This window comes from Lynx rufus, unplaced genomic scaffold (assembly GCF_022079265.1).
Source record: "Lynx rufus isolate CCGP_SWC_20201006 ecotype Redwood Valley unplaced genomic scaffold, mLynRuf1.p SCAF_10, whole genome shotgun sequence".
NCBI lineage: Eukaryota > Metazoa > Chordata > Mammalia > Carnivora > Felidae > Lynx > Lynx rufus.
Genome location: NW_025814824.1, coordinates 37903274 through 37927607, shown reverse-complemented (window position 1 = coordinate 37927607; position 24334 = coordinate 37903274).

The following is a 24334-nucleotide window of genomic DNA, read 5'->3' as shown; positions in this document are numbered from 1 at the left end:
AACTAGAAAGCTTCCAGAAACAATCAACAAGATGAAATGACAACTTGCATAATAGGATAAAATATTTGAAAACCGTATGTCTGATAAAGGGTTAATATCCAAGACATATAAGAAACTCATTCAACTGAATATTAAAAACACACTGATCTGATTTAAAAAAGGATGAAAGAAGTAAATATACATTTCTCTAAAGAAGAGACACAAATGTACAACAGATACATGAAAAAAACACTAGTAATCATCAGGGAAATGCAAATCAAAACCACAATGAGATATCACTTCACACCTATTAGAGTGGTTTTTATTAAAAAGATAAAAGAGCCTTTAAAAATGTTATAAAGAGGATGTGGAGAAATGGAACCCTCATACACTGTTGGTGGCAATGTAGGTACAGCCACTATGGAAAACAGTATAGAGGCTCCTCACAAAACTAAAAATAGCCCTGCCATATGATCTATTAGTCCCAATTTTGCATATATATTCAAAGGAATTTAAATTAATATTTTGAAGGTATGTCTGCACTTAATATTTATTATAGCGTTCTTCACAATAGCTAAGACATGGAAGCAACCGCAATATTCGTCAATGGGAGCACGTGGGTGGCTCATTAGGTTAAGCATCATACTCTTGGTTTTGGCTCAGGTCATGATCTCACCATTCATGAAATTAAGCCCTGCATCAGGCTCTGCACTGATGGCACAGAGAATCTTGGGATCCTCTCTGCCTCTCTCTCTCTCTCTCCCTCTCTCTCTGCTCACACACGCACTCTATCTCCAAACAAATAAGTAAGCTTAAAAATATATTCATCAGGACGCCTGGGTGGCTCAGTCAGTTAAGCGTCCGACTTCAACTCAGGTCACGATCTCGTGGTCCGTGAGTTCGAGCCCGGTGTCGGGCTCTGGGCTGACAGCTCAGAGCCTGGAACCTGCTTCGGATTCTGTGTCTCCCTCTCTCTCTGCCCCTCCCCCGTTCATGCTCTGTCTCTGTCTCAAAAATAAATAAACGTTAAAAATATGAAAATATATATATATATATATTCATCAATGGAAGGATGGATAAAGAAAAGGTGGTATGCACATAAAATGGAATATTATCTATGCTTCAAAAAGGCCTTTTATTTGCTACAGCATGGTTGAACCTGGAGGACATGCGGAATGAAATAAGCCAGACATAGAAGAGCAAATATGACATGATAGAATTTATATTAGCGATCTAAAATAGTAATATTCATAGAAGCAGGAGTGGAATGGTGACTGCCAAGCGGGGGCGGGGGGGAGGGGGAAACTAGACAGCATACAGTTTTGGTTTTACAAAACAAGTAAGTTCGAGAAGTTTATTGTACAGTACAGTGTCTATTGGTAACAATACTGTATCAGATACTAAAATTTTTGCTATGTGAATGGATCTTATGTTATGTATTCTTATTACTACTATTAAAATAACAGAGCAAAACGAAGCTTTTGGGCAGAATGAATAGGCATACAACGCAGATTATAGTGATCATTTCACAGATGTATACTTATTTTCAAACTCACCAAGTTGTATACCTTAATTATTTACAACATTCTGTAAGACCAAAAAAAAAAAAGGCAATATAGTAGCAGGCAAATTGCATGAGATTTTTGAATCAAAAAACCTAGAGCTAGGTTCAGATCTTTAATTATGTGGTCATCAGCAAATTACTAGCTTTGTGAAGCTTGTATATTTTCTTTTGCAAAAAAGGAAAAGTATTACCTTGCTTATGGTGGTTTTGCTAGAATTAGATTATTATACATATATATTGAATTATTGCAGTGAATACAACCTGGAACAAATTAACAGGTTCTTTCTATCCACTTTGAGTAAACGTTGCTCCTGCCTATGGCCATATACAGGTGGTAAATCAAAGAGGGCATTGCAAGTTTTCCAATTTTCTTTAGAGGAAGTATAATTCATATACGGGATCATTAGGTGACAAGATTTTCACACTCAATCCTGTGATTATTATGACTTTTGATTAGTTTATCTCTCTGTGTCATGAGAATCATTTCATACTGGTGTATCAGACAGAAGATTTTAGCTGGAAGCTCCCTTTTCCTGGAAAAAAAAAATAAGCTCTTTATGAAAAAACACCAGCATAGTTACTCGTTGCTCTGGCTGTCAATGGATTTGTTGACTAGAGTATGATATGCAGTCGGATTTGTTTCTGGAATTTTACTCACATAAGAGTTTGGCTCTCTATTGATTAGGAGTTATAGTTTGATGACTACCAAAAAAAATCTCTGTAAGATCAATTCTTGCAGTCTTTTCTTAGTTCAGTGCTTCCATTTAAAAAGGACGCTGCCTCTACCCATTATATGATGTGGCTAAATTACAGTAAAACTTTGAATTGTGAGTCACTTGTTCTGCGAGTGTTCCACAAGATGAGTACTACGTGACGCCCAAATGTCACATGATCACGACTGAGTCAATGGTTCTCCTCTCTCTCTCTCTCTCTCTCTCTCTCTCTTTCCCTGTCTCTCTGTGTCTCTCTCTCTCTCCCTCTCTCTCCCTTGCTAGCAGATTGTGGGTGATCATCTCCCGTGCTCGGATGCTCGGTCTCAGGCTGTGGTGATTTCTTGACAGAAATCAGTGATTTTTCAGAACATTGGAAGGTACCCACAACTGGCACTAGTGTATTTTTTGTCACTTCAAAGCGCCTGTGGACAGTCCTTCGCTTTTCCACGCAAGAGTAAGCTTAGGATGCTTTGCTTCATTCTAGGTCAGGCTGCCTGCAGATACAGACCCTTTCCTCAGTTGCCTGATTGCCAGTTACATTAAATACGGTACAAGACAAGAGTTTATTAATACTGTACTGTTCTCAACACCTGTGCGAGCATATACAAAGGCCCCCCATGAAGATAAAGACTCTATTGAGACAATAGACAGCAGTGATTCTGTTAGTGATAGTGAAAGTTGTCCTACACAATAACTCTCCTATCTCTTGTCTCCCTCGCACCAGCCATGGAGGTTTTCAAAGGTAAGTGCAGGTTATGTTGTTTATTTTTCTTTATATTTTGTATTTTCTTTACTATTTTGTATTGTATTACAGTAGTGTGATCTTTTTATAGGAATATTTTTGGGTTGTGAAATGTATCACCTGAGTCCCGATTATTTCTTATGGGGAAATTCGCTTTGATATACAAGTGTTTTGGATTACAAGCAGGTTTCCAGAGTGACTTATGCTCACAAACCAAGATTTTACTCTACTTGGTAAAGCAGCTGATCCCTTTTCATTTGCAGAGTGGGAGGGTCATAAAGTCTACCAATGGCTTCTGCTTTAGACCTGGTCAGAAATAAATAAGAATTTATTCTTTCCAACTTGGAGTACTTTACTATAAGGTAGAGAGCTGTAAGTAGGAGATGGAAATAGAATGCAAAATTGAGAAGGGCACTTGTTGGGATGAACACTGGGTGTGGTATGTAAGTGATGAATCACAGGACTCTACCCCCCAAAACCAAGAGCACGCTGTTATACCTTGTATGTTAGCCAACTTGACAATAAATTACATTAAAAACAAAAAGAGAGATGGTATTCCAGCCAGGCAGAAAGTAAATTGCAATAAATGTTAATATTTTGGTAAAAAAAAAAAAAAAAGAATGCACAATTGGATCTATATTGCTGTGAGTAAGGCAAGGTGAGAATAAATGACAGAAAAGTATAAGGGATGATTCTGGGTGAAGCGAGCACAAGAAAGGTTCTGGGATGCTAGAACCTAGAACGGTTTTTAAAATGTTGTTTCTGTCTCTCTCACTCTCTCCCCATACCCTCCTCCTTTCCCTCCACACTTATTTATTGACTCTCTACATTGAGTTCGGGGGTCGCCAGGCAAGTAACATTCGAATAAAAGAACTTGCTTTAACTGAGAAAAACTTCATGCTTGAGATAGTGTATCTTTATTTTCATAAATGCTCAAATTCTTTTGTTTTTCTTTCATTCCTTGTCCTTACTCCCAGATACCATTATTTTATTCCACAATAAGTATACAATTCCAAATATTCCCTGTATGTTCTCAAACTTTTCATAGTTAGCCTTCATGTTATTCATTTACTTTCAGTTTTCTGGGTGACATTTTTTTTTCTGATGTTCATCTCCTAGAAAAAAAAAAGGCTAACCACTTTGGTCTCAAGGATGTTCTTAAAGTTTATCTATCCTGAGCAAATCTTACACTTAGTGCTGCAACCAATGCAGAAAAAGCCAATAGAATTCATTTAGCTAAAGATATATTTAATTTAATAAATGAAACATTTTTATTTCCACTAAAAAGAATAAAGCCAACACATTGTATATTCAGAATAGGTGAAATGCTCTTATACAATTAAAACTGAGCACTCATTGTTTTAAATTATGTAACATCTATAATATTTGGAAGAAGAAAGGAAATCATGATTTCTATATTGGAGAAAATATAAAGGAAAAAGTCAAAGATAAAGTCTAAGGAGGAAAAATGGTGTATTTATATTTACTCAATTTTTTTTTGTTCAGAAATATAATGTAGAGTTCCCACTGAGCTTTGGAAGTAGTTTGGAGCATTAAAGGAAACTTTAATCACTCATATTGCACCCTCCGGAGAGGTCATTTCTCTTATGTGACTGCACAATAAATGAAGGTGCATATTCTGGACATCTGTGGCCAGCTTGACTTTTTTTTTTTTTTTCCTCCTTCTTTGGCTTGCCCGAGAGGTTTCTGGACAGCATTAGCTATTGTGGATAAAAATGGAATTCTTCAATTCTGTAATATAGAAATATTTTCTCTTGTGATTCTGACCTCTTAGATCTTTCCTTTATTGTTCCAAGCCACAGCCATAGATTTAGTCCTAAGGAAGCCTCCCATTCCCGGTATTAGTAACTATGGGATAAATGGCAGTGTGCTGTGACTTTTTATTCCAACAGGCCACTGTCTCCTTTGTATCATTGTACATTTTTCTCTTAAGAAGTAGTGCAGCTTTGAAGACTCCTGGATGTTCTTTCCCATCAACAGCAGCAGTCAACACACATGGCGATTAAGGAAGCAAGGTTTGCCTATAAAGGTGGCTTTCCTTAGATTCTAATGCCAAATACATAATAGGAGCTCTCTTGATTCAGTTAAAACATCTGTGGTTCTGTATATGTCACTATGAGATTTCCTGCTCTCCTAATATATGGTTCTTTCATTGGTAAGAAGAAAACTTTAGAATCTAAAATACTCCCTCTTTAAGTCATTGACCAATGGCGATGGAACAAAAATATACATAAATAGAAATAAAGTAAAATACCCCATCTAAGTTTCTTTCGCGTTGCCCATCTGCCTCTTTGATGCATCATGTTCATCATCCATTGTCCTTGGACAAACCACAGAAACTGAGAGCCTCAGATACTCATTCAATACATGGTGATAATAATAATACATTTGTTTCACATGAAACCACGATGATCAGATGACAAAGCCTTGTGTAAAAATGATAATGCAACTTTTTATTAACCTTATGAAGATGGGCTCAAACTTTCAATTTTATCTACTTAGGATTATTCCTCTAGATAAGGTTCAAAGCAGGATCTTAGGTTTGGTTAACAATTGCTGGGGTTTTATGCTTAAATTTGTTCCTCTCTTTTCTTCAAAACGTGGAGAAGCCTGTATTCTCAATTTTACTCCATTAAAAAAACACACAAACAACATGATAATTAAACCCATGGGTTAACACCACAGTGTACAAGGAGAGAATAATAAACTTTTAAAAATCCCCTGAAGGCTCAAAAGATTACAATCATTATGAATCCAATATTCTTTTCCATAGTCTTTGGTGGGGGGGTGACAACAAAAACAACAGTGATAACATCAATGACCAGGAAAACAAAATGACATTTTTTATATAGTCATCGAAGACTTATTTGAGAAAGCTGTATGCCACTTTCTTGGGAAGTTTCAATTATTTATGAACACAACAAGTGAAGAAAACCTAACCTCTTCTGATAAAAACTATAAAGTTGTCTCAAAAGAAGGGGGATGGTATGTCTTTTGGGAAAAAAAAAAAGAATGTATAGCATGTGTCTAAAAATACCAACACAGTGAAAAGGTAGAAAGAAGGAAGGAAAAGAGACATATTACTTTCAAAACTTGGTAGAAGTTATTTTCCCTTTCTTCATCTTATGACAGTAGTCTTCTCCTTTACAACATCTGATACTTATAATTATCTAGTCACTTATAATTAATTGGAGCAATGTGTCCTTTGGCTTCCCCCACCAAAGGGCAAACTTCATGAGAGTATGGACTTTGCTTGTATGCTGTACCATGGCTCTGCCACAGTGTGAAATATACAGTTGGAGAATATCCAATAAATATTTGTTGACTAAATCTCTAAGCGATAGGGTTGTTTGGGAGATCAAAAGAAATATGCATAGGAAAGCCCTTCATAAATAATAAATTAATGATAGCTTGATAACTTTATTTGTATTGTATATGTGAGTAGGGATCAATGAAAAATGAACTAATGCTGCTGCATTAAGGAAATGTTATTTAAATATAAGCAAAACCCTGGTGCAAACATGGGAGCATATATTTCAAGATTTAGAAGGGTATTATGATTTCATGTTTAGCAATACTTTTCTTTTTAAGACTCCACATTCAAAATGTTTATTGCCCAGTGATCTTGTTTTAATTATCTGCATGTTTTTGCTTAATCCCTCAATAGGTTTAGCTATTTTTCTTCTTTTACTTAGTCATCACACAAAAACTTACTGAATGCCTGGAGAGACCAGGATAACTTTTAATGGATTGCTCCTTTTGAAAGGGGAAATAAGACAAGAGGCAAAATTAGAAAATAAATAATTCAGAGCAAACTTAAAGCCGACTTATCTTCCTGATTCAGATACCTATATACACATATCTTATGTGCATACTCATCAGAAAAGTAAAAAACAAAATGACTATCTCACAGTCTATCTTGTGTCTATAATATTGGCCCAGAAATATTAATGGCATAGGTTTTTCATAGTAGAAAGCCTTTCACTTGGCTGAATCTCATAGACCATTTGCTTGTTTTATCAACATTGTCATCAAAACACCTGGGGACTTATTATGAGAGGGAGAATATGAAATCTGCTTTTAATTTTTCCCTCGACTTCTTGTAAATATTAAAATATGATTATATTGATACTATGGATTGCAATATTTCTCCTTTGCTCTCAGACTAAGGAGACATTAAACATCAAAATAAAATAGAAACTCATCCTTACGTGAGAACTTTGGTGAAATTTTATATTTTTGGGTTGCCCACCAAGCCAGCTTTGATTTTGCCTTCCAGAGCTAGGAGACCTACTTCAAAGTTTGTTTCTATGCTTATGTTCCACGGTGTTCGTTCTTGCCAGTGAGTGGTACCAGAAGCCAGCTGGCAGCGCAAGACCTAGAATATGGCCCTCATCCTCAAAGGATAACAAAAAGGGGAAAAGGAGCTTTGAGTTGTGCAAGCCAACTGGTATCTGGAAGTAGGACTACACTCTGGTTTGGAAGATTAATGTAGAAAGAAAAAAGACCAACATCTTCTCATCCAGTTGCTAAAGGCAACCACAGTATTTTTTTTTTCTATGCTTAGCTTTTTTTTCACCAAGTTATTTTACAAAGAAAGAACACGTATTAAATAATTAGTCTTCCTAATTTTTATGCATATAACAACTTGGACGAATCACAAAAACATATGAAAAAATAAGTCAAAAAATCCACAAAGAGATTAAATAGATTTTTATTAAGTTCAAGTGGGGAAAAAAACCCCACTTAATATTTAATGCATACCCAGGTTGTAAACCTACAAAGGGAAGCAACAGTTATCTCTAGTTGGGAGACAGGGATCAGGAAAGGACACACACGGGGCTCCTAGGATGCTGTCAGTCTTCAATTTCTTGGCCTGCATGTTGATTAGATGAATTTTGGAATATAATCCCTGAATAAACTATACATTAATGTTTTATACATTTTTTAATGTGCATAACTTCACATTAGGAAAATTGGTAATTGATTAGTGTATCAGTTTTGACTTTTTGTTTAATGAATTAAAAAAAATCACCACTCTTAAAAATTAAAAGAGGTGACATAAAACTCTAGACAGTAAAAGCAATCCATTCAACATGGATGAGTAGCTACATAGAAACCTAGATGGTTGTAGTTATACAGAGCTGTAGAGTTTGGGGACTAGAAGAGGAACATATAATACACTCAGAATGATTCTTATGGGCGGTTAACTCCTCCATTCCCAAGTGTCTATTTGAATACAATGATTAATTATATTTTTGTTTAACTTCCCCCCCCCCGTTTTATTGAGACACCATTGACATGTAACATTTTATAAGTTTAAGGTGTACAACATAGGATTTGATCTGGATAAATCCATTGATTTAGTGAGTTGCTGAGGAGCTGGCTACAAAAGCCTTAAACCTCTGGCAGTGGTTGGGTTTTGACTTTTTCAGATAAGGAGAATGTACTCAGGATTGATAGCATGAGAGAGAGAGAGAGAGAGAGAGAGAGAGAGAAAGAGAGAAAGGAAGGAAGGAAGGAAGGAAGGAAGGAAGGAAGGAAGGAAGGATCTTTCTAAATTCAGTCTACCCTCACATTTTGGGCCTTGTGATCTGAGAATCAATCTGCCAATTTACATTTAGAAATGCAGCATTAATATTCCAGTGACTATGCTTCATTCATCTATTGACTCAGTCTAATATGCCTGTGCACATAGACACTTGTATATAATTAAGTTACATATCATGTTCACTTATAGGAAACCCAATGGGCAAGGAGAAATGTGCAACCTTGATGTTAGTAAAGCTTGTGCAAAGCTAAAATTTAATTGATTTCCAATGTGGGGGATCCTGATTTGTGTAACTTAGAGCTATAACTATTCATGATTTGTAGTTACCAATTCATGTGTAAACATTTTATAGAGAATAAGTAATGCTTCATCTATGCCTTCCCAAAGCATAACTGGTGTTACTCATTGACGGTCAGAGAAAGTGAGCCAAAGCAAACAAGTCACTTTTTTCCCAAGGACAAACTAGGGTTTGATACCACCAACAATACTGCTAAACAAATTTGAAATAAACAGACTTAACAATTCATATCTTCCTAGCTGCCTTCTGTTCCACCATTATATACGTCCATTAGATACCCAAACCTCTTTGTTGTTCTTAGTTGTTCAAAGTTTCCTCCAAAATAGTCTCAGTAATTTATTTCAAAACATTAATTTCTCATACTTTTTTTATTCTTTTATCTTATTAGGAAAACTGATTGTCATGTGTAAGCAACCAATAATTCACTTTATCATTGTTCTTGCCTCAGTTTCCATAGTTTCTTACTATTGGACCTACTATTTTCCTGGCACTTACTCCAACTATCTCACTCCTTATCCCCTTAACCCACTTATCTCAGAAAAATTGAAACATGAGAAAGAGAATATAAGGTGTATTACGTTGACCTTCTCTAAATATGGTATATCAATCTGATGAATCTGATAGGTAGCACAGAACATTCATATCCCTTGATACACTAATAGATATTCTCCAAAACGAAAAGTGTTTAAAGTAAAATAGGTCATATGCACAGTGACACATTAAAATAAAAATAGATAGATAAAATTTTCTGGGAGCACCTATTCATATAAAAATCACTTAGGACTCCAGATTTAGGTGGACTACAGTTTAGAAGATATTGGAAAAATTTGATTTATCTTGCCTCTTATGATCATGTTGTTCTATCCCTGGCCATCGAGTTCACTATGATGAGTGTAACTGGTAATTGCTGCAACCCTCAATCATTGTTCAGTGCTGGCCCCGGGGTTCCATGGCTCAATGGCAATGTATGGTTTCCTCTGTTGTTCTAACTGTATGTAATCCATGCCTGGCATATTACTGAATGCACGATAGAACTCTAGGTCTCCTTGACAGATTCATTATCCACTTTACAGCCAATTTTGTGTCTGATTTTAATATCTACATTACACACACCCACACATGCACACACATATTTACAAATATAATGAAATTCAAACGACATTCTGGACACACCTTTTTTCACCCTTTATTCCTTTTATGTTTCCAAAAGTGCTGTGAAAGAATTACTGAATTGATGTTATTGACAAGTGTTTTAAGAATCAGTTAATTATGTAATATCTGAATATATATGTTTCCCAGGAGGTTCATAATGTGTCTTCATTTCGGCTTTTAGATTTTAAAATTCTAATATTCTAAATAATCAAGCTTCCACATTGGTGGAATATATAAACTTTGCCTCAGAAGCCCTATCAAAGAGGCTTACAGACAGGGTGATAAGAAATTTCCTCTAGACACAATATAAAAGTACAAAAAGATCAAGATTTCTTTTCCAATTGTGTACAATTTCCACAACTTTGGGCCAAGACAAACTCTTCATTTTGTTGTACTAGCTATAAACTTTAATATTAATATAGTGCAATATATTATAATACAAACTATAATGTTCATATTGGGTTGTAAACTGATCGAATATAGTTCCAAAAAAAAAATAGTTCCAGAAATATGTGGAGTATTAGCAGCACGGCTGAAAGAATGAGCATGGAGCTTCCTAAAGAGACACCTTGAAAGGGCAACAATGACTTGCATGTATTTCCTTAGTATTAGTACTTACTGGGACTTCTACATCGTTGCACGTAGCCACTTAATAATTGGTCAGTTGAACTCAAATGTCCCTTTAATTACTTAGACATGAATGTATGTTTTTGGTAGTCTGAAGACGGGATGAAGACACACTCTTTAGAAGGACCCTTTGAAAAGCAAGGACAATGCATAAAACATAATCCATAAGACATTAATAATTTCTATCCCTTTGGTTATGTTTATTTATTTTTGAGACAGAGAGAGAGCGAGCGAGCACGGGGGAGGGGCAGAGGGAGGGGGAGACACAGGATCTGAAGCAGGCTCCAGGCTCTGAGCTGTCTGCACAGAGCCTACCTTGGGGCTCAAAGCCTCGGACTGCAAGATCATGACCTGAGCCAAAAGTTGGGTACTTAACCAACCGAGCCACCCCGGTGCCCGAATAATTTCTATTTCTTTAGCATTTAATACTAGTAATAATACTATTTGTTCCCATAGTGCTTTTTAATTTTCAGAGTGCTATAACTATACAAAGCAGAGATCTAGAACTAGATCTACTTTCTAGATAAAGAACCTGAGAAAAGAACAATTAAGTAACTAGCTAAGGTAACTCTCATGGTGTCTGTAGGATTTGAAATCAACTACTCTAATCCAAATCCTGAATTTTTACAAAGTGTAAAACCCAACTGACAAAGGCTGAGCACATCACATATGCTTGTGAATTTTTACATTGGAATTGAGAAAGTCAATCTTTTTCTAGTGATGGTTACCGTCAGTGTGAGGTTCAGGAGCAATTGGCTGTTTTTCCTCACTTTGTTGAAAAAACATCAGTTTTGTGATGAAACAATATACAAAGGTAGACAGATGTAGAGGGTCCTGACACCATTGGATATCCTTGTTCCATGAGTTTCTGCATCTCTGTACTTGACCAAGTGGGCTGTTCATGTTTCTTGGATTGCAAGGGCCAACGAATTTCTCCCTTTCCATGAGATGTGTTTGTGTCCTGTGTTATAAAATGTCTTAAGCAATTCATGTAGTTAGCCTGAAAAGTTCAAGAATTTTGAAACCATCCTCTTCTGTTCAAATTAGGAATCTAGTCTCTGCTGAAAATAGAAAACATATTCCTGATGTCTTTCTTTCTGCTTTTTTTTTTTTTTTTTTTAAGATGACTTAGTGGTTAGTTGAGCCCTACCCTGGGAGTTATGCACAGGTTGCATTTCCTCATTTTCTGGCAATTTTCACCTACTGATACTTCTCTTCACAGAAAAAATTCAGGTAACCAGTTTCAACTTAAACGCTATATGAGTTGGAGCGTTCATAAAAGAGATTTATTACACAATTAAAGATGGCTTTTTCCAAAGTAAAGATCTTTGAATTAAAAGTTAGATCACTTGAGAGTCTGATTTCCTTTAATATTGATTTATCCAAACCCTATCACATTTAGTGCATGGGTGGGCGGTGGAAACTGTTAAAACTGGAAGGAGATTATAATACAAAAAAAGAGGAATTTATCTCTTCTTATCGTAAGCCCATGTCACAGGGATAGACATGACCATCCCAACCCCTCTTCCCAGAATCATGACACTAATTTTAAAAGCTTTTAAGATTCTATAATTCAGACTGGTTTGTCATCTTTCAAATTGTCCCAGGAATTCAAAGAGCCAATTTCGAGAAGTGTCCTTGACTGTGGTTGAAGATATGTGTGTGTGTGTATATATATATATATGTATATATATATACACACACACACACACACACACACACACATATAGCGTTACTTGAAATATATATTGTTTATATATTGTATATATTGTATTATATATATTGTATATATATGTTGAAATATATATTGTCCTTGACTGTGGTTGAATAATACTATCTATCTATCTATCTATAGATAGATAGATATTTATAGTGTTATTTGAAATATATCTTGTTTAAAGTACATGTTTGTGGAAGTTTGCTTCTAGGAGAAGATGCATTTGTTACATTTTTACATGTCATTCCCTTTTTGGTCTGCATGCCATTAAACATAACTGCCCTAGTAAAAGGAAAACTTCAGAGTTTCCTTAAATGCCCACAGGATGGCATCAGAGTTCTCTTCATAAATCCAAAGGTTAGTGCTTTTCTCTGACATTTATGTGCTAGACTCTTAAAGTAGAAAGTTTCAGATCTGAAGATTTGAGTATTCATAACATCTTTATTATGGTTGGTCCTCATATCTCCAATTTGATGCTAATTTTGAGTGTAGTTACATGGGTGAATAATCAGCACAGCACTAAGAGAAAATATAAAACTTGGCCTGAGCAAGCTTGAATAAATGTGAGGTTTTAAAGCACATACTAAATGTAAGGAGAGGGAAATATAGTTTTCTGATGACAGGGGTAGCAGTAGCTGTCTTGATGATTGGATGTTTAGCAGAGCATATAAATTCAGCCACAGATAGTTGCCAGGAGCGCTTGCATAATTCACATGAAGCAAGTTTGCATCAGAGTAAGTCAGTGCACCCACTGCTGGTATCAAACTCTACTTACTCTCAAAGAGGCAACATCTAGTGTCTTTAATAGTTCAGGGCAGTACAAACAGAAGTATAAACGGACAGTTGTTTTCTCAGAAAAATCAAAAGCGAAGTTAATCTCAACACACAAGATGTACCCCAGATACAAGAAATAAGGACAAAAAGATTTTTTTCCCCAAATTTCAAGTGGAAACAAAAATGTCTAAGTGTCTGGATCCCAGGCATCTTGTAGCTATAGTGCAAATCAGATCCCTGACCAGGCATCCAGGTAGCTACTTTTATTTTTCAGAAATACTGCATGATACTAAATGGAGCCTAAATGGGAATCTGTGGGAGTAGGGCTCTCATTTTGGATATTTTGCTGACTGCATATATGATTTGAGGCAAGCATTCTTAGTTTTTTTTTTTTTTTAATTTCTAAGCTTAGTAGGTGGAAACACATGGTCTCTAAGACACCCATAGACCCTCACATTTTATAAGCATATTTCTGTTTTTATTAACATTTTCAAAATTCAAAATTTTGATTTAAAACCACATTCTCTTAGATTACATAAATCTGCAAGTAACTTACTTCTTTAGAATTTAGAATTTTTTTTTTCTCATGGATGTAATAATACATTTAAGTTTTTGTTTTTTTTTTCCTGATTAAACAGTAAGCACTCCTCAATTTCATGATAAGCTGATAGTTCATAATGAAAACTGCAGTTTAGAAGGTACTATAAAAACTGTTACTTAATATTATTCAGTCACACATATAAAGGGGACACAGAGTAAAAGGGGGTTCATTTGTAGAAAATTGGAAAGAGCTTCTGACAAAGGGAATTTCAGCAAGGAATGAAGTCTGGAGAAGGACTTCAACTGGGAAGGATAAAATTGAGATGAGGTCTGGAGAAATTTCATTGATAAAGGCTCTAGGGCATAAGCAACATTTTCTGAACGGGAACAGCTCTTGGAGTTTCGGTTTTTCAAGGAAGAAGGAGAAATGAGTTGATTTGCCTAAATTAGATGTTACCATTCATATATGTAATTGAAGTTCTAAACCACATTGCAAAAAAGTATTATGTCACTATTTGCCTAATAATCATATACTTATAAAATAAATTATCCCACACTAAGTAAATAATAAAGATTTGCTAAATAAAATTGAATTCAATTTTATTAAAATTCGTTGCACATAAGTGTAAGATATTTCACAAGACTTAACATTGCAAAGATGGTTTAGACCATCTTTGCTTTTAAGCACACTTGTAACACATTAAGCTATATACTACACTGAAAATATTAATAGCAAATAATTTTACTGTGCATGAGAATAAATTAATTTATATAAGACATTGGAGAATGACAGGATCTAATGTCTAAGTAGGAAATTGGCCATATGGTAGGGGGAGGAAAGTTTAAGAGGAAGATTGATTTGTAAAGCAGGGATATGGGTGAGCATTTAGTGTATTGGAACTGTGAGTAATTTTCAAAGTGAGTGATGGTAATAAAAGGAACTGGAAAGGTTGTTCTGATTAAGAAGGGTCTTGTATATTAAGGTGCATAGATTGTTTTGTGTTTCACAGGAAATCATTGGGGGATACTAAACATGGAAGTTAGATACAAGAATTTCTTTTAACAAAGATCTATCTGGAACAGTGTAGCATGAGAAAGAGGAGACAGTCAGGACGCTCTGGTAATTATCCAGCAGAGAGTTTATAAGTGTTTGGACTATGACAATGGTAATGCTTGGAAAAGAAAGAATAGATTCTAGAAATATTTACTTCTAGGGTTTAGTGAAATGAATTTGAGAAAGAAGTCTTATTTTTGAAAAGAAAATACACTTTTTGAGTGAACTTGGATAGGCTATGCATGTAGTTAACATGTAAATTGGAGTGAATGACGATGTGTGCAGGGTGTAAGTTTGCATTCACTGGTAGGCTGCTAAAACAATAAACACGTGGTGCAAAGAGTGCTCTTGAGCTCAAAGACACCAATGAGTGGATGCAACTTTCCCCTGTTCTTCATAAAGGTCAACCTGAAGTGCCCACAATCCATGCATTTAAAATTTTCAGCAGTCTCAAATGGAGAAGAATCCAGCATTCAGAAAACCCCAGATGACCAAGTTTGATGATTTTGGTTTGAGGGACTGGAACAGGAGAACAAGTGAGTACTTAGTGATACAACTCCTTAGCTTACAAGGAAATTTGTATTGAAATCAGGTTAAACCCTTCTGTGTTTGATTTCTCACTGAGTCATCAGGGCTATGGCAGGCCTAACTTGCCTGCCTTGTGGAGAAAAATATACTATACAGTAAATATTTTATTAAGTTCAGCTAGAGGCATTTTTCCATATTAGACAGAGAAAAGATAAACATGAAGGTTCTCTATTCAATTTCTGTATAATCTCACATGTTCCACATCAGAGCACATCTAGTAATAATATGTTTGTCATATATTAAACTTCTTTCTTTCTATGAACTATCTTGTAGAAGCACTGCAGAACATCCGTGTGCCTCACATCACACAAAATTGAATGGGAATATTCAAAATGTGCATAAATTACCAGAAGAAGTTATTGTATAATAAGAAGAGATAGGAAGTATCACAGGGAAGAATTCAGGTCATATCAGTGGTGGGTGATGACAACGCAGAATTTCAATTACTCCTACATTCATGGTAATAAGAATTGATAAATGACTTAGGAAGGCCAACTATCTATGGAGATAATACAAGGCTATTTCTCTACCTAGTTCAATAGAAAATCAGTAAGATCACTCCTGCCAGCAAAGTCAGAGCAAACATGTTAATAGAGAGGGTAGTAAGAACCGTGAGATGATTCTTACTACCTTCTTACACGGTAGAGATGGTGAGAAGATAAAACCAGATACAAAATAGTCTTAATTGCAAAAACAAACAAATAAAAAACAAGCAAACAAAACCAGAACAAACTGACATGCACTTGAGGACTGACATGAGGACTTGTTTGGAAAAAGATTGCATTGGAAAAATCAAGTTTTGCAGTTATTCTCCATGCGGCATCTAAAATTTGAATAGTAGTTCTGCAAGATGGTAGCATAGGAAGATCCTGAACTCACCTTTTCCATAGACACACAAAATCCAAGACTACCTATGGATTAAGTCCCTCTGAAAAAGATCTGAAAGCTGGATGAACTGCTTATCCACAATAAAGGATTAAAAGACCCCATCAAGATGGGTAGGAGAGGCAGAGACACAGTCTCACCAAAAATCCCACCCCCAGTGCAGCAACACACAAAAGGGAGGGATCTCACCCATCTGGCGCTTCTCCTGGGGGAGTGAGGTGTTGGTGTCCCACATCGGGCACCCCATCCCTGGGATCCGCACCAGAGAGATGAGCTCCCCAAATGTCTGACTTCGAAAACCAACAGGGCTGACATCCTAAAGTGCTATAGGAAACTGAGTTTCCCCTTTTAAAGGGCTCCTGTATAGTTTTACTCACTCTGAAACCCCGTAAAAAAATAGCAGTGTGAAAAGCACCTAGACAAAATGTGAAGGAGAGTCATTTGCAAATATAAAAGCATCTACTGGATGGGCAGGAAACAGCTAAAAGTCCTCGAAGACAGAGGTGCTGGAAGACACCATTTTTGCACTCTCTACCTACCCTGTTGGTGCAGGTAGGCCATCACAGTAGTGGCACCCTCCTGTAGCCTTGCTAAGAGATGGTGGGGGCCAAGGGGCAAGCAATTGCTGCACTGCCCCGCACTGCCCCATTGCCTTGTTGAAGCTGGAGTGTACAGGCCATCGTGAGACTTCTTTGACCCCTCGCTGGACCTGGTGAGCACAAGTGGTCAAGGCATTCTCCTGCTCCCAGCCTAAAGCAGCAGGAATGCATAGACAAGGTACTCGCCCACTGCCTTTGTGAAGCCCGTGAGCATGTCCTGAGCATGCCCTGAGCCTTATACACTTTGCCTGCTTAGCGAAAACCAGTGGTCGTGCACAATTCGCGCAGGGGGTGACTTTTGATTGCGTGGTTTTGGTGGCCAAGAGGGCTGGCATTCCAGAACTTCCTAAGAATGGAACAATTTCAAAGACAGCTCTTGGTGGGCCACCACTCTCAGGGCACTACAAAGATAGCAGACTGAAGCACAACTCCAGTCTCCTTGTGAAAATGGCCAATTTACTAAGCTTGGAGCTTCAGCCTGAGGGACAGTCTTCAGGTTCCAGACAACTAGAGACTAAAGAGACACTCCCAGGGAAGATGACCAGGTAGACACCATCCTTGTGCACCCCCTTGACCTTGCTACAACTTGATGAAGGCTCCTGGGAAGGAGCATATACACTTGTGTGGAGCCCAGCTTTTTGCAACCATCACTCAAGAAGCATCTCCAGAACTGGTCAGGAGGCCAGCAGGGATTGCCATTGCAGCCTGACAGGAGTGTATAGATTTGCAGACTTTAAAAACTGTTGCCCGAGGGTATGACTTCTCGTCGGCCTGAAAATAGGTGCCAAATGAGACTTCTCATGGAATAGTGACAAATCTTGGTACACCCTCAACAGAAACGAATCAATAACAAATTAGGTGATTTAGAAAAGCATAGAGATTTAAGAGATAACCAAGCACTATGGAAATGCTGAATGAGAACCTTCATCACCTCCACAGGCCGCTTCTACAAGACTCAGAGAGGTAGCTGTTTTGCCTGATACATAGAAACAACATAGAGTCAAGCAAAGTGAGAAAACAGAGAAGCATGTTTTACATGAAACAAGACAAAACCTCAGAAAAAGACCTTGATTAAGAGAGTCAGCTAGAATTCAAAGTAATGCCCATAAAGACACTCTCTGAACTCAGGAGGAGAATACATGGATGCAGGGAGAACTTCAATAGTGATAGAAAATATAAGAAAGTACTGAAAAGAATTCACAGAGCTGAAGAATATACCCAAACTGAAGATCACACTAAAGAGGTTCAATAGTAGAGCAGGTGAGGCAGAAATCAATGAGCTGGAAATCAACAGAACTCTAGGGGAAGCAGCAAAAGCAGTTCCAAGAGGAAAGCTCATTATGATACAGGCCTGTTTCCATAAACAGCATAATAAATAAATAATCTGAAAAGATTTATGAGCCCAGGTTATTAACATGCTTACAGCCTAGAAACCTAGGACTTAAAGGTTTTACATATTTTCACCTTTATAATGATTAAGTGAATAAAACAAATACTATGTCTTAATGTGTCAATTATACTTTAATAAAAAAGAAAATCATATCTTTTTTTTAATGAGGTATAATTGCCATGCAATATTACATTAGTTTCAGGTCTCTAATATAGTGATTCAACATTTATATACATTATGAAATTATCAACATAATAAGGCTGGTTACCATCTGTCTCCATATACAATATCATTGACTATGTTCCCAGTCAGAAACCTCCCAGCAAACCAGAACCAGATGGCTTCACTGGTGAATTATATCAAACGTTCAAAGACTTAATACCTATCATCAAATGCCTCAAAAAAACTGAAGAGGAAGGGGTGCTCCCAAACTCACTTTACAAGGCCAGCATTACTCTGGTACCAAAATCAAACAGACACACACACACAAAAAAGGGAAATTACAGGCCAATCTTCCTGATGAACATAGATGCAAAAATCCTCAACAAAATGTTAGCAGAATGATTTCAAAAACACATTAAAAGGATCATATACCACGATCAAGTGGGATTTATTCCAGGAATGCAAAGATGTTTCAACATCTGCCATCACTGTGACATACTGCATTAACAAAATGAAGATAAAAGTCTACGAAGATCTCGATGCAGAAAACACATTTGACAAAATTTAACATCCATTTATCAGACAAACCCTTAACAGAGAATGTACCTCAATATCCTAAAGGCCATAAATTATGAACCCATGGCTAATATGATACTCAGTGATGAAAAGGTGAAAGTTTTTTCCTCTAAAGTCAGGAATAAGACAAGGGTGCCTACTCTCCCCACTATTATTCAACATAGTATTGGAAGTCCTAGCCAGAGCAGCTAGTTAAGAAAATATAAATAAAAGACATCCAAATTGGATAAAAAATAAAACTATGACTATTTGAAAATGACATGATACTGTGTATAGAAAACTCTAAAGACTCTACCAAAAAGCTACTAGAACTGGGGCGCCTGGGTGGCTCAGTCGGTTAAGCGTCCGACTTCAGCTCTGGTCACGATTTTGCGGTCCGTGAGTTTGAGCCCCGCGTCGGGCTCTGTGTTGATGGCTCAGAGCCTGGAGGCTGCTTCCGATTCTGTGTCTCCCTCTCTCTCTGCCCCTCCCCCGTTCATGCTCTGTCTCTCTCCGCCTCAAAAATAAATAAACGGTAAAAAAAAAAAGCTGCTAGAACTAATAAATGAATTCAATAAAGTTGCAGCATACAAATTTAATATACAAAAATAATTTGCATTTCTGTACACTAATAACAAACCATCAGAAACAGAAATCAAGGTAAAAATCCCATTTACAATCGTATCAAAAATAATAACATTTATAAGAATAAGTCTAACCAAGGATGTGAAAGGCTTATGCACTGGATACTATAAAATATTGATGAAAGTAACTGAAGAAGACACAAATAAATGGAAAGATATTCTGTGCTCATGGACTGGAAGAAATAATATTGTCAAAGTGTCCATACTACTCAAAGCAATCTACAGATTCAATTTTAATGGCTGTTTTTACAGAACAGGAACAAATAATTTAAAAATTTGAGTGGAATCAAAAAGATTCTGAATTACCAAAATAATTCTGAGAAAGAAGGAAAAGCTGGAGATAGTATCCTCCCTGATTTCAAACTATACTACAAAGCTATAGCAATCAATACAGTATGGTATTGACATAAAAACAAACACATAAGTCAAAGGATCAGAATAGAGAGCCAAAAAATAAACCCATACATATGGTCAATTAATTGATGATAAAGGATCCAAGATATATACAGTGGGGAAAGGACAGTGTCTTCAATAAATGATGTTGAGAAAACTAAACAACCACATGAAAAAGAATGGAACTGGACCACTATCTTATATCCTATGTAAAAATTAACTCAAAATGAATTAAATAAGGGGTGCTTGGGTGGCTCAGTCAGTTAAGCGTCTGACTTCAGCCCAGGTCATGATGTCAGTCAGTGAGTTCGATCTCCGTGTCGGGCTCTGTGCTGACAGCTCAGAGCCTGGAGCCTGCTTTGGATTCTGTGTCTTCCTCTCTCTGCCTCTCCCCCACTCATTCTCTGTCTCTTTCTCTGTCAAAAATAAATAAAAACATTAAAAAATAAAAAAAAATTAACTAAAGACATGAATGTAAATCTGAAACCATAGAACTCCTAGAGGGATTCATAGGCATTAATCTCCTTGACATAGGTCATAGCAATGTCTTTCTGGATCTCATTTCAAAGGCAAGAGCAAAAAAAGCAAAAATAAAGTATTGGAACTTACAACAAACTAAAAAGCTTCTGCACAATGAAGGATGCCATCAACAAAATGAAAATGCAACCTACTGATTGGAAAAAAATATTTGCAAATAATATACCCAATAAAGGGTTAATATCCAAAATATATAGAGAACTCATACAACTCAATAACAACAACAACAATGTCCCCCCCTCCAAACAATCCAAATAAAAATTAGGCAGAGGATCTGAATAGATACTTTTCCCAAGAAGACATACAGATGGCCAACAATTATATAAAAAGATGTTCACCATTGTCAATCATCAGGAAAATGTAAATCAAAGCCACAATGATATAACAGATATTATATCTGTTGGGATTGCTATTATCAAAAAGACAAGAAATAAAAAGTATTAATGAGGATGTGAAGAAAGGGAGCTCTTGTACACTGTTCATGGGCATGTAAATCGGTGCAGCCACTATAGAAAATATTATAGAGGTTTCTCAAAAAAAAATAAAAATAGAACTACCATGTGATCCAGTAGTTAACTACTATGTATCTATCTGAAAACAACAACAACAATGGTAACTCAAAAAGATATATGCTTTATTGCAGCATTATTTGTAATAGACACATTATGGAAACAACCTAAGTGCTCATCCATAAATGAATGGATAAAGAATATGTACTATATATACAATGGAATACTACTCAGAGTAGTAGTTCTCATTTCAGAAAACTACTCTGACATTAAAAAAAAAAAAGAATGAAATCTGGCCACTTGCAACAACATGGATGGACAGTGAGGCTATCCGGTTAGGCGAAAGAAGTCCGACAGAGCAAAAACAAATATCACATGATTTTGCTTATACATGGATTCTAAAACAAACAAAAACCAAAATCCAAATTCTGAGATGCAAAGAATAGACTGGTGCTCACCAGAGGGGAAGAGTGTGAGGGAGGCAAAATGGGTGAAGGAGATCAAGAAGTATAATCTTCCATCTGTAAAATAAGTAAGTTATGGGGTGCCTGGGTTAGTGGCTCAGTCAGTTACGTGTCCAACTCTTGATTTTGGCTCAGATCATGATCTCATGGCTCATGAAATTGAGTTCCATATCACGCTTGGCGCTGAGCATGGAGCCTGCTTGGGATTCTCTCCACCTCTCTTTGCCCCTCCTCTACTCATGGCCTGTCTCTCTCTGAAAATAAATAAATATTTAACATAAATAAGTTGCGGGTATGTAATGTACAGGATGGGGAATATAGTCAATAATATTGTATATTAGCGTATATGGAGACAGGTGGTAACCAGCCCTGTTATGGTGATCATTTAGTAATGTATACAAAAGTTGAATCACTATACTATAGACCTGAAACTAATGTAATGTTGCATGTCAATTATACCTCATTAAAAAAAAGATGTGGTTTCCTTTCTTATGCAAGTATAATTGACACATTAAGACATCGTATTTTTTTATTCACTTAATCATTATAAAGCTGAAAATATGTAAAACCTCTAAGTCCTAGATTTCTAGGCTGTAAGCATGTTAATAACCTGGGTTCATAAATCTTTCCAGATTATCTAACCCAACAGGCCAAACTGCTCACAGAGCTTTAACACCTCTGTTCATATTATCTCCGGCTTTCATTAGCATATAAATGTCTTCAGGCAAGCCATTAATCAAAAATATCAACCAAAACACAGCTAAGAATATCAATCAGTTCTACAGCAGGCCATGTGAGGCTCCTGATATATTAATATATGTATTATATACCCATTTCACAAACTTGTGATTTATATACATTTGCTAATTTAATCCCCTGCCTTAAGGAATCTATTATCATCACCCCTGTATTATCAGCGGAGAAGACAGAAGCACTGAGAAGTATAGCAGCCAAAGTGATAGAGCCAAGATATGGTGAAGCTGGGACCTACACCAGGTGATCAGAGCTGTATGCATGGCCTCATAATGAAGAATGTTCCACCTCCAGACTTAGTTGCTGAAGAGCAGAATTCCTAAATTAGGAAACATCTGGTGTAAACCCTAAGGACACAGAACAAGATATGGAACAGGAGATGTCCTAATTAATTAAATGCAATTGATTCCAATCATACAGTTAAGGTGAATGCAAAAAGCAAACTCAGTAAAAGGAAAATAGCGAAAGATAACAAAAAAATTAACTTAATAAGAAACCATTCTAAATACCCCATAGTTGAAGTATGGTTACAGCCTATCTTGTGGGCATTTAAAAGGGTATCTACAAAGCATATGTAATACTGTGGAAATGTACTTTTTGTTGTAATATTAAACTTAAAAGTCAAAGTAAACTGTTACATATGAAAACGATTACAAATTTATACTGGAGCATTCTGGAAAGTGGCAACAATTTTACCAAATTGTTAATATCACAATATGTCAGATTACTAGGGACTGAACTGTGAAAAAAATAAAATAAAAATTGAAGAGAAATTTAAAAAGAGAATAATAATATGTGATAATTTAAATTAAATCTAGTTGTCAAAAATGACAGTGCAAGTCTTTTATCAGCTAAGATGCAAACAGAATCAAGGACATGAAATGCATTTTTTTGGTGGATTTTTTAAGGCAGGACAGAGAAGGTAAGAGACATAAATTCTTATCATTTGAAAAACCCTCCAATATCGCATAAGTAAAAACAGGAGAAATAAGTTACAAAAAAGAGTTCAGCAAAAAGTTGGTTTTAGTATTTTTATATTGGACTTTTAAAACAAACAGCACAATAGCCCAAAACACCTTATTTTCTTATTTAAGTAGAAAAGAGCATTGACTTTAAAATTGTTCACACTGTGGAGCTTCTGAGAATCTGTTTGTATTACAAATTTTAGATGGAATACAGAACAATTCTGTAGTTCTTATTTCACAGACACTTACCCAAAACACCTTGTTTGAATACCAACTAGGGGTGTCTACTGGGGAAGACTACAAGATAAACTACTGCTCCTTCCCTGAAATAAAGTATATAAATAAATAAATGCTGTAAATGTGTTCTATGATGTGGAAGGGTGTGCAAGGAAGTAGGAGTCTGGCTATATTAAAGCATAAAGGAAGGACTTACATCCATCTGGGCTCAGGGGATTCTTTCAGTGATACTTGGTTGAACAGTGACATTGCCATAGATTAAACTGAGGTTTAGGGAAGAGTCCTTTACTAGAAGGAACTACATGAATGAATTCCACTACAGGAAGGAAATATTATATATTACTTGAAGCATGTTCAACGAGTTAACGCTGATTAAAGAATAGGTTCCGTGTAAAAGTAGGACATGTGAATGAGTGAGAAACAAATTTGAAAAGGTAGCAACGGTACTTGTCAAGGATTTGGCAGTTTGGTTTTATTCATGACAGGGAAAAAGGAGAAAAGAAGGTAAAAATTGACTATTGAGTAGGTATCACATAATTATTATGTGTTTTTATTATATCATTCTCACAGCTACAGAGTGCGATTACTGAAAGTGAAGCTCATGTTGGTTGCTCAATATAATATACTTTGCAAGGTGGCATCAAAGCACTCACGGTTAACTTCAAATCACAAACTCTTTCCATTGTATTATAGCCTAACATTTTTAACCTCTTCTCATAGACGGATCTAAAATATTTCAGAGCAGTGGGATACAGATTATATCCTGTGTGCAATTTTCAGTGACCCTAGGAAAGGGAATAATAGTCACTTGGATTCTTTGAAAGGGAACAGTACTCCACTCGGATTCTTACCTCTGTGTGTGTGTGTGTGTGTGTGTGTGTGTGTGCGCGCGCGCGTACACGTGTATGCATGCACGTGAGT